Raw genomic sequence first — 12,740 nt, 5'->3', positions numbered from 1 at the left:
CAAGCACAAGATAAACCCTACAAATGGGGTTTATCAACCTCCCCACACTTAAACCAAGCATGTCCTCATGCTAAAACCAAGAATGAAGTAAGGGTATGGCATTTATTCAATGGAAACTAACTAAATGCAATCCACCTATATGCAACTATCTACATGAATGCAATTGCTTAGTTAAAATAAATCAATCTCCAAGAAGCATATATGCACAAGGGCTAAGGACTAGCAAGTTTAATCCACAATTGAATTGAGTTATTAAATATTTTTACAAACTTGCATGAAAAGTGATGATTGTAGGTGGAAATATGAAATTGAGCATCAAACCCTCACCGGATGTATTTGCACTCTATTCGCTCAAGTGTTTAGGGTTGATTCACTCAATTCTATCATAATCATGCTTTCCAAGATTTGTTTTTCTTCTAACAATCAACAAATATTTCATGCATGCATACAAGTATCATGAGGTCTTTTCTTTAGGTTGTAATGGGGCTAGGGTCAAGGTAGGATGCATATTTGGTTAAGTGAGCTTGAAATTTGAATCTTTGATAAGCTTAAACTTCCCACCTAACCTATGACATCCTATACAATTAAGTTCTAACCTAACTACCCATTCTTCTCATTTTTTTTCACATACTCATGTATCCCTTTTCATTTCACAACACTTATGCATTGATCTTTATTGGACTTTGCTTTACTTGGGGCATTTTGTCCCCTTTTTATTACTTTTCTTTTTTTTTCTTTCTTTTTCTATTTTTTTCTTTTCTTTTCCATATTGTTTTTTTTTTCTTTTATTTTTCTCATTTTTTTTTCTTTCTATATACAAGAACCTCAATGCATAAGGTTTTACATTTGATCAATACATGAGTATGTACCCAATTCCCAATATTTTCAATAACAATACAAAACTTCCTTTTTATTCCCCCAATGTCCCAAGATTCCCACACTTGAATGGTACTCACACACACTAGCCTAAGCCAATCAAAGATCCAAATTGAGGACATTTATTGTTTTTTGCTTTAAGCTTGTAATGTGCTAAAAATAAGAACAAGTGGGTTAATCGTAGGCTCAAAGTTGACTAACAATGGAAGATAAAAGGTAAGGCTATTTGGGTAAGTGAGCTAATGAAATGATGGCCTCAATCATATAAATGCATGAATACATAAAATAATGGACATAAAGAATCAAACAAATCGAAGATTACATTCATAGAAAGAGAATAATGCACACAAGAAGGAAAAATAAGTGGTTATAAGATGTAACCATGCCATTAGGCTCAAATCTCACTTGCTTGTGTTCTTAGCTCAGAAACATGATCCACAAGATATATATAATTCAAGCAAGTTTTATGAAAAAGTTTTCACTCAAATCGATTGAGATGCCCTCTAGATAGAAATCCTTGAAAAATTTCATTATTTTGACTAAGCTTATTTTGTATATATATGCAAAATTAAGAAAATGCAAGTAAAAACCATAAAATCCTAGAATGAAATGCAAAAGTGTTGGGATTAGAAATTTGTCACCCAAAATTGCCGATCGGTCGGACGACCTCCCCACACTTAAAAGTTTGCACCGTCCTCGGTGCATTGAAGGATGAGCAAGGGGGTACGGCGAGTCTCCGGATTGCTGCATGTTCTTTCTTCCGCTTCCATGTGTGCTTGTGGTGCATTGTTCATGAAAAACAAAAATATAACACCATAAGATGAGAAGATATAAAAGCAAAGAAGCATACATTGTTGGAATGAGGTAAATCACTAGAAATGAGTGAGTGAATTAGTGTGACATTAATGACAAATAAGTGTGTGAATTCTAAATTAGGCACCTGTTAGAACACACATTAGCATAAAAAGTGATGTCACAAAAGAAGCATGTACTTCACTTATCCTAGTGTGCTTGAGATGCTTTAAGTAAACTTGTAAGGTAAAACAAGCATTAGAGAAGCATGAAAGCATTCAAGTCAAACATATGGATGGATATAATCATGAAATACAATGCATTAAGGTAAATGCTCAACATCATCCATCAAGAGATTGCCTAATCAAAGAATACGGTTCAAATCACATGGTGGCTAGCTACAACATGCAATTCAAAAGAGTTATAAGCTCGAAGGCAATTCTTATCACTTGGTATTTTTCAAAAGGTAAGCATGAAAAATTCAAAACCAAGTAGTAAAATATAACCTCAATCATAGAATCCAACAAAGATTATCTAAAAATATTCATGCTAAAATAGCATTTAGGCAATAAGGGGCAGCAATGTATAATAAACAAAGTCAATAATCCAACACTTATGATGAAGAGAGAGAAAATAAAATGAAAACTAAACTAAAACTAACTAATCAACTAACCAACTAACTAATTAACTAACTAAAATAAATGGTTACCCATGGTGTTTGGAAGTGTTGGATGAGGGATAAGAGGAGGGAAGGAAGAAAGAAGAAGGAAAGAAATAGAAAGAGGAGAAGAAAAGAAATGTGGTGAAGGAAGAAAATCCACGCGTACGCGGGCATGCCGCGCGCGCGGATGGTTTATTTCGAGAGTGGCGCGTACGCGTCATGTGCGCGAGCGCGTGAGTGGGGTTGTGCCAAAGGCACAACGTTGGCGCGGCGTAGGCATAACTCTCTGAAAAATGTATGGAATGTGGAACTTCTCAATCCACGCGTACGCACGCATGGCGCGCTCGCGTGGATGGTCGAAAACGCTTGATGCACGCGTACGCGTGAAGTGTGCGTACGCATGGATGGTGCTCTGTTTTTCAAAATTTTTCTATGTTTTTGCACCAATCCAAGCATTTCAAACCTCCAAACAGCTACCAAAACAACATAAAACCTTATTTAACATACTAAACTACCAAATATACTCAACTAACTAAACAAAACATGAAATTAGACTAATTCTACCAAATATTTACAAAAGAGGAAATGAAAAGATTTTACCATGGTGGGGTGTCTCCCACCTAGCACTTTCATTTATTGTCCTTAAGTTGGACTTATGGGGAGCTCCTCATCAAGGTGGCTTGTGCTTGTACTCATCTTGGAACTCCCACCAATGCTTGGACTTCCAATAAGCTCCATCATTCAAGATTAATATCTCCAAGCTTTGATGGAGTTCTTCACAAACCATGGGCTCCCAATGTTGATCCTCATGTGTTCCCGGATCCCATATTTTGTCTTCACACCCATCTCCAAGTTGATTATCATTAATCCATGTGGGTGGTAAGCAAGGTGAATTCTCAATAAAGTGACCAAACATCCTTCTAGACCCATGTAATCTAGTTCTACACCAAACCTTGCAATTAAGCTTTGAGCATGTGACCATAATGAACCTAGAATGATGCTTCCAACCACTAACCATCTCCTTTTTACTCTTAAAGCCACTAACTTTTCTGAGTTGACCATCCGTCTCAAGCAAACCATATTCAAGGGGAATAACAAAGCTTAAGTATAAGGAATTTACCCACTTGAATGCGAGAATGGATGGTGATGGCTTGGGGAGAGGTGTCTCTAATGTGCTTGCAAGCTCTACTCCCTTGTTTGCTTCCTTGTCAATCTCCACCTCTTCATAAACTTCTTCATTCTCAATCCTTTGTTCATCAACTTCATCTAATTCTTCTCCATCACTCAAGTCATAAATGGGAGGTTGAGAGAAATCTACCTCCACATCACTCTCAAATCCATTGGGAGAAGGTTCTTCAAATTCAAAGGATTCTTCACCAAGAAGATTGGATGCATGATCTTCATCACCAAGGGAACTCAATTCTTGCTTCATTCTCTCCAAGTCTTCATATAGAATATGCCTCGGAGGTTGTGCACATTCCTCCTCAACATCAAATTTACTCTTCTTGGAGGGATTTTCTTTGATTTTAGCTTCCCATGGACGTTCTGCATCTCCTAAGTCTTCAACCACTTCTTCCTTTTCTTCAATAATCATAGGCTTCTCCAATTGTTCTAATACAAAGTGGCATTCCTCATTTTCCACCGAAGTTTCCAATCTCTCCTTCATGCTATGCTCTTTAATTGATTCTCCACATGTGACCATGGGAGTGCTTTGAGTGCTCAAGCATTGGGAGGCTAAAATACTTACTACCTTGGCCAAGGTAGCCATAAATTCTAGTGTCTCCCTTTGCATTTCTCATTGCCCTTGAAGTATAAGGCTAAGGATTTCATCCATTGAGGATTGGGGTGGATAAGAGGGTTCATTGTCTTGGAGAAAGGGTTCATTATAGGAAGGTGGTTCTTCTTGGTAAGGTGGTGGTGTGTATTGAAGTGGTTCTTGGAAGTAGTAATCTTGGAATTGTAGTTCCATGTATGGCTCATATGGTTCAAAAGGAGGTTGGTATGGTGGGTAAGGATCATGGTCATATGGAGATGTTTGTTGAAAATAGGCTTGTGAGTGTGGTTGAGGCTCATGTTGAGGATATGACTCATAGGCATATGGTGGTGGTTCTTGAAAATCACAAGGTGATTCACCATAGCCATTGGATTGATATGCATCATAGAATGGCTCTTCTTCATAGTGCATTGGTGGAGGTTGTTGCCAAGAGGATTGATCATAAGCATATGGCTCCTCCCACCTTTGGTTATCCCATCCTTGATACACATTCTCATTATAGTTCTCATCACCTACAACATAATTGTAACTACACTCATAGCCAAAGTGAGAATTCATGGTAGCAAGAGAAAATAAGAAACAAAAAACTAATAAGAAATAATGAAACAAAATACTAAGACTAGCAAAAACTAACAAGCAATCCAAAAATCAAGCTATTCACAATATTCACATATATACAATAACCAACAACATAACACCATTGCAATTTCCCGGCAACGGCGCCATTTTGATGATTGGATTTTTGACGGTTTAGAATTTTACAAATGAATTCTCGTTGCAAGTATAGTTTCTAAACCAACAATAATCCTTTCATACAAAAGATTGTTTGTCACAAGTAACAAACCCCTAATTTTATAAACCGAAGTATTCAAACCTCGGGTCGTTCTCCCTAGGAATTCCAATAATGTGTCTTGTTATTGGTTATGAGTTATTTTGGGGTTTTGGATAAGAAGCATGAAAAGTAAATGGCAATGAAAATAAACTAACAACTATAAAAGGCTCTTGGCAAGGTATGAAAATTAGAAGTCCTATCCTAGTTATCCTTCTCAATTGTGATGAGAATTGTTCATTGCTACCACTTAGTTAACCCTTACTAAATAAAGGAAAGTCAAGTGGATGAATTGACTTGAGCCACAAGTCCTAGCCAACTTCCAAGGAAAGACTAGCTTTAGTGCACTCCAAACCAATTAGCAATCTCTCCAATTATCAATCAACAAAGGAATTAGATAACTCAAGTGTCACTAATTACTCTACCTAGGCCAAGAGGAACAAAAGCTACACTAAAACTAAAAGAGACATTTCAACAAACACGTAAAGTGCAATAGAAGTAATCATTATTAAATGCAAGAATTAAAGGAATCTACAACTACAAAAATAAGAGATCAACAATAGAAAAGCAAAGAAGACACATTTAGTATGAATTACCTCTTATTGAATTGGAAGAATGTAGAAGGAACAATACTACATCTACAACAAAATATAAGAACAACATAAAGGAAATTACAACAAAAGAGTAGAAGAAGATGAATGTAGCAACAAAGAATTGAAAGGTAGAAGTAGAAGAAAGCAAAGATTAAAACCTAGATCTAAGAACTAATCCTAATCCTAATCCTAGAGAGAAGTGAAAGCTTCTCTCTCTAGAAACTAACTCTAACTACTAAAACTATGACTAATGATCAAAAGTATCTAAAGTATGAAAGTGTCTTCATTCCCCCTTCAATCCTTTGCTTAAATAGCATTAGAAATGAGTTGGATTGGGCCCACAAGGCTTGTAAATTCGCTAGCCACGAGTTTGCATGAAGTGATCACGTGCACCAACGGCGCGTGCGCGTACAGTGCGCGTACGCATCCTTATATGTATAGCAACTATGGCAAATCTTATATCGTTTCGAAGCCCCAGATGTTAGCTTTCTAACCCAACTGAAACCGCATCATTTGGATCTCTGTAGCTCAAGTTATGGTCGATTAAGTGCGAAGAGGTCGGCTTGACAGCTTTTGCGTTTCCTTTATTTCTCCATGAGTTCTCCATTTCTACATGCTTTTCCTTCATTCCCTTGGTCCAATCTTTGCCTCCTAAACCTTAAGTCACTTAACAAACATATCAAGGCATCTAATGGAATCAAGGTGAATTGAATTTATTTATTTTAAGACCTAAAAAGCATGTTTTCACTCTTAAGCACAATTAAAGGAGAAGTTATAAAACCATGCTATTTCAATGGATAAATGTGGGTAAAAGGTTATAAAATCCCCTAAATCAAGCACAAGATAAACCCTACAAATGGGGTTTATCACGTTCTGACTTGTCAAGTAGGGAAAAACAAATCCTCACTTCAAGGCCGGCAACTATAATCTCATGTTTCCTCTCATCCTCTCGATTTTCATACAACCTATGATGTCCATGAGGAGTTTCATCATACTCATTATCAATAATGGAAATAGGAATAAGGACAGACATATCTACCTAAGTTAGGTCGAATAGAACTTTAGAAGACATGTTGTGAATTACTAACCGATACATAAAAGAAATACCTATAATACAACAAACACAGTAAAAGCATCACAACAAGTCGGGTATATCAAAGCAACTACAACAATCATAAGAAGTCGGGTCATCGTTAACAAACACCAAAAAATACTTATAGAATCTCAGCAACTACAATCACACTACCAAAATAGAAACGGCGCCATCTTCAATAGCTAAGGTAGGCGCCATCTTCAATAGCTAAGGTGATGCCATTTGGGGGCAACATAACGTAAAAATCCCACACTCAAGACATACATTAACAATCAAAAGTTCAGATTCAATAAAGAAAAGAAGCAAAGTTTTTCAAAACTTCTCCAACAAAATAAAGCAACAACACCATCTAGAGTACAACAAAACAGAAACAGAAATTTAAAAAAGATCAGCAACGCTAACCTTGAAGGAGCGCGAATCAGAACAGGATGCTTGAACAGTAAAAACACGAACATTCCACTTGAAAAGCGTAGAAAAATCCCATTCTCTTCAAGGTAAGGAAAATCTAGGATTCAAGAACGGATACGAAAATGAAGTAGAAGAAATTTTTGAAAGAAAATAGGCAAACATTTCAGAAGAAGGAGTGAAAAAGGAGAAAGAGAAAGGATTTGGGTATATAAGGGAAAAAGAGTAAATTCACACACCCTTATTAATAATGTGCATGATTCCCAAGGCAACCACAAAAATAACGTGTGTTGTACCATAAGGGGAGGCAACTAACATTTCGAAATTTTTCAAGAATACATCGAGTACCTGACCTACTAAAGGCGGTATACCTGACATAGGAGGTCAAACCTACAAATGCTCGAGCCCAACCTTATAAAAGCTCGAAATCAAGCAGGGACACTCTTCATACCTGACCCAAAATAAAACAAGGCCCACAAAGATAAAGCCAACCCAACGGAGGTAGCCTCATCTACTCCTATCCGACCTCATAGAGGTCGGGTGCGACAACAGAAATTCAGTTATAACTCTTTGAATAGATAACTAATCCCTAATATATCTTCTATCCATTTATAAGGGAGATCTAAACAACTTCTTTAGAAAAGGGGAATGGCCATCCACCATCTAAGATAGAACTACTCTAAAAAGTGGTTATCTTTTCTAGTATAAATACACTAAGACTCTCAGGTAAGAACTCAATCTACTAAAAACCTGCCTAAAGCATTTGTTAACTTAAGTATCAAAGTATCTTGCAGGTACCACCTCCCACTTCCTCATGAGGAACTCAGACGGCGGCACCTCGGCACCAGCACAAGTCGGACACTACATCAGAAGAAATTTAGACCTCACGTTCAAGTCCGAATATAACTCCGTTTCAGATAACTCTCAGAACATAACATATGTTAAAAAAATTATAATTACGATGATAAAAATTAATATAATACTTATTGAATATTTTAAAAAAAATAATTAAAAATCCAGTAAAATAATATTAAATTGGATACAAAAAATATTCAATTTCTCGAAGATGTATAAGAAAATAAAATTATCTGTAACTTAATTTGAAAGATTTAAATGATAAAAATTATGGTTTATAAATTCTTTATCAATCTATACAGATATAATAAAACTAATATTTATTGAATAATTTTTATTTTTATTTAAAAAAATTAAATTAAAAAACCAATAAAACATAAAATAGTATTTAAAGGAAATCAATTATTGTAACGATTATAATGATGACAAATCTTATTGTGTTCTACTAAATTATTATAATTTTCAAAAATGTATTAGTGTATAATTTTCAAAGTTCATTAACAAAAGATGTGATACAATATGGAGTGAATAAAGAAATTTGAGATAAAATTAAACTACTAATGAAATTTTGAGGGGCCACACCCCCCGCTTTTTCTATTAAAAGATCTGTCAGTGCCCTCTACTAACGATGTGAGTCCGATTCCTGTATAAAATAATTTCTCTTAATTATGCTCATAAAAAAAATATATAAATTATTATATTTTTAATAACTTATTTTTTGTTTTACTAGTAGACACTGTATCTTTTTTTACACGTTATTAACACATAAGAATGTTATTAGTATGACAGCCAAGAATTACGAATTAAAAACTCCTGTGAAGTACATTATTAGCTTTCTATATTCGAAAAAATTACCATTTGTACCCATAAATTTTGTGAACGCTGACAAAAGTACCTATAGAAGAAGAAAAATGACTTTGTACCCATGAAAGGCTGAATCCGTCTGTCGATAGTACTCAAACGTCATTAAAACATTAGCTCCGTTTACTTAATGGCCAACATAGCACGTTAAGTGCTTACCTGGCTTTGAAATCAGCAATCTGATGTATCCAAACATGTTGTTACCGTTATAACATTACTCAATTCCCTAATTTATCGTCAATTGTTTTTTTCAATTTCAATTTGAAAATCCTAGAATGTCTAGGAGAAGCAGAGGTTCGAATGGAAGCATCAGCGAAAAAGGTCAAGTCGCAGAAGTCTCAAACCACCCTCAATTTCCATTCCAAGCTGTCGCCAGTAGAAATCGGAGATGATTGGATACCCAATGTCTTTCAGTAGGTCACTAATGAAGAAGCTATTCAGAGTATCCACGTTAACTCTCTCCACCTCAGTAATTTCACCTTCTGCATAACACAACTTGCCATCCGACCCCCTTTCAAGTCTACCTCTATGGTGTATTACTAACGTGATATGCGTCGTTGTAGCCATTTCTGTCAATAACAAAAAAAAATTTCATATCTTCTAATATTACCCAACACCCAAATGAATGAATCATCAAAAATTGAATGAACCATCAATAAACATAATCAGTTTATAACAATACTCAACACCCAATTTTCTTCAACATTAAGACATGAATAAAATATCAAAAAATGAACAGTCCATATCGATACACCTACTATTGTATATGCTCATTTATGTTCAAGAATACATGAGTAAACAACTCAGCAATTCACTAAACAAAACATGGTATGCACTACTACAAATTTCACCAAAAATATTATTAAGAGCTAAAATCTGCACAAATTAACCAAACAAATTCACCAATTTGGTGTTCAACAAGGACATTCAACTGGCGCATAACCAAAGTTTAATCATAATCATCATCAAGAAGTTCAGAAAACTGCATATATGTGAATTAAAATGCCTAATGAAAATAAAACTTAAGCCATATGCTGATCAGACATAAGGTTTAAATCAAAGACTCCATTCAGGTGATATATCGAGCATGTGGTGTGCAACAAATTCAGACAGCATGTTTAGTTTGATGTAGGCATCAAACAACCTAGAAAATTCAATCACAGCAAACACATTAAATCCAAAACACAGAAATCATCTAACTTAACCTAACCAGATCACTAAAACAGAATGAAAAAGCAATAAAAAATAAAGAAAAAAAAGACAAGGAAGCAGGAGAAGGGAATGGAACCTGCGTTGATGAGAGGGAAGGACGAAGAAAGTGGGCGAGGCGGAGGAGTGTTGGTCGCAGTGGCACAAAAGTTCGCCACCGTTGGTTGCTCGCCGGACTGGAAGATGGGTAGCAGGGGCTGTTCGCGCAGAGACAGGGTGACTTCGCGCAAAGGAGGGAAGAAATGGGGAAATGGAAAAGAAAAGGGAAGAAGGATTGGGTGACGCTGGTCGCCAGTGGTCGTTTCGGGCGGATGGAGGCGGTTGGGCGAATTGGTTGATGGCGTAGGGTTCAGTACGTGGTTCACGTCTCTCTCTTTCTGTTAGGGCATGCAGAAGGATGGTGAGGAAGAAAATGGAATGGTGCGAAGTGCCTCTAATGTTTCTCTCTCTTTCTTCTATATCCACTTGGAAGGTTCTTAAAAAAAATAAAAAATCAAAATCAAAAGCCAAGTAAGCACTTAACGTGCCATGTTGGCCTTTAAGTTAACGGAGCTAACGTTTTAATGACGTTTGGGTACTATCGACAGACGGATCCAGCCTTTCATGGGTACAAAGTCACTTTTCTTTTTCTATGAGTACTTTTGTCAGTATTTGCAAAGTTCATGGGTACAAATGGTAGCTTTTCCTTGAAAATAAGAATACAACCTTAACTTGATGAGGAACGGTTCTAAGTATATTGGTGTGGAGGTAAGCGCATTCACTACAATTTGAAATTTTTTTGAGTAGTATATAATAATAATATTTATTTGTCCTCATTAGATTATTAAATTTAACCCATAATAATTTTTTACTCAACTATTGGTACTTAATCGTCAATTTAAAAATTTTATATTAGATATTCGTTAGAATAATCAATTGTCAGATTTAAACAAAATTAGTATTCTTTTTTAAAAATCAACTCAAAAAAATATTATTTATCTTCTTTTTAAATTAGCTTTAACTTTTGCGTAATAACTGTATTAATTGAAAGAACTTTTTTAACTATGAATATTAATAAGATTCAGCTTCCAATTTTGTTGGAAAGAGAATTTTTAAATAATTGAATAGTAATATATATGAAAAGAGAAAAAGGTTGATGGTAGTGTTAAGGGAAAAATTACTTAATTTTTTAAAAATATAAAACCTAAATAAATAGAATTTTAAATTATATATTATTATTTAAATTACTATTTTAGTGTTTTAATTTGTATATTAGATATTTTAAAGGCTAATTATATTTTACAATAACAAAATATAATCATAACAATAATCATGCTATATGTATATAAAAAATAATTATTTGTATAAAATATATATTAAAATATAAAATATATATTAAAAATAAATTAAACAATATATGTATTTATACACAGATATATAATAATTAATAGATAATTTAATATTTAATTTTTTATATATACATATTATTTTTATTATAAAAATTATTATTATATTATATCAATTTTGTCCTACTATCAAAATTTTTTAGATCTGTCACTTAGCAAAGATAGTTAACTGCAACTTGATGACTAGCAGCAACATATATATAGAGAGGACAAAAAACTATGGCATACTGTATTTGAAATCTGTTGGCTATTCCTTGTATTATGTTTTGATCTCAATTACCTATTTGCAATGCAAGTGGGCTTAAAATTGAAGAAGGAGCAAATCATCTTTATCTATATAGTTGATTAGTTATACGTACAAGAATACCATATATCGTGAAGAAATATATGTAATAAAAAATAATTAACAGTTATGTTTCATGAGTTCCAATATATCAGAGCATAAGTGTAAGTAATACTAAAACGGGTTCTGGTCAAGATTATATTGCCAAGTTGGAATGGTGGCCAGCCAAGCAGAAATGTTCGTTAAAACTGACCAATGAGAAGTTATGCTCGGTAAACAAACCTAGGGTCAAAAGTATGGAGACGGGATATCTAGAATTCAAGGCAATAAATGTTGGTTTTCTGTTAGAAGAAGTAATCATTATTTGATGCGTCCAATCCTAATAAGTTTTATCCTTTGAAATTAGGTGAATTTTATAATATTTTTGTTATGATGTTTAAATTATTTAACTTATTTTTTAAAATAAAAAATAAAATATTTAAAATAAAAAATAAATTATATAAAATTTATTAAATATTATTTATTTTTTTTTAATAACTTAAATACAATTTAATAAACACCCTATCATTCACTTTGAAATTATATATAGGAATTTAGGGAATGCAAGATCATAATTCATATCCAAGCCATACTATATATATGTGTGTTTCTATTATATTATTTGAACACCACTGATATCACGCATGCACTAGTAGTGGTCTCACATCTCATGTGAATGTGATCATTAGAGAGAATTCCATTAATTACTCCATCTTTACAAACACAGGCCAATCTTTGGAGCATATTGTTAGTGACGTACAAAATAAGAGACACGCACCTCCATCGGAAGGACCTGAAAACAAAGCCAAGTGGACCAACAAACAACGCCATGCATACGTATACTGTATACACAACTTTTATTTATATATGTAGATAATATATAGAACTACTTGTTAATTAATATTAGTTAATTTTTTTAATTTTAAAAACTTTTTGTTTTAAAAAATCTGAGATTTAAATTTAAAATTAATAATTTATTTTAAAATCTAAAATTTAAAATAAATTAACAAATTTTAAAAAATTAGTTAATATTAACTAAAAAAATAATTCTATAACATTATTATTGTTTTCATTAGTAACGAGAT

This window comes from Arachis stenosperma, chromosome 3 (assembly GCF_014773155.1).
Source record: "Arachis stenosperma cultivar V10309 chromosome 3, arast.V10309.gnm1.PFL2, whole genome shotgun sequence".
Lineage (NCBI taxonomy): Eukaryota > Viridiplantae > Streptophyta > Magnoliopsida > Fabales > Fabaceae > Arachis > Arachis stenosperma.
The sequence above is the reverse complement of the archived record's forward strand: the minus strand, read 5'-3'. Positions refer to the sequence as shown.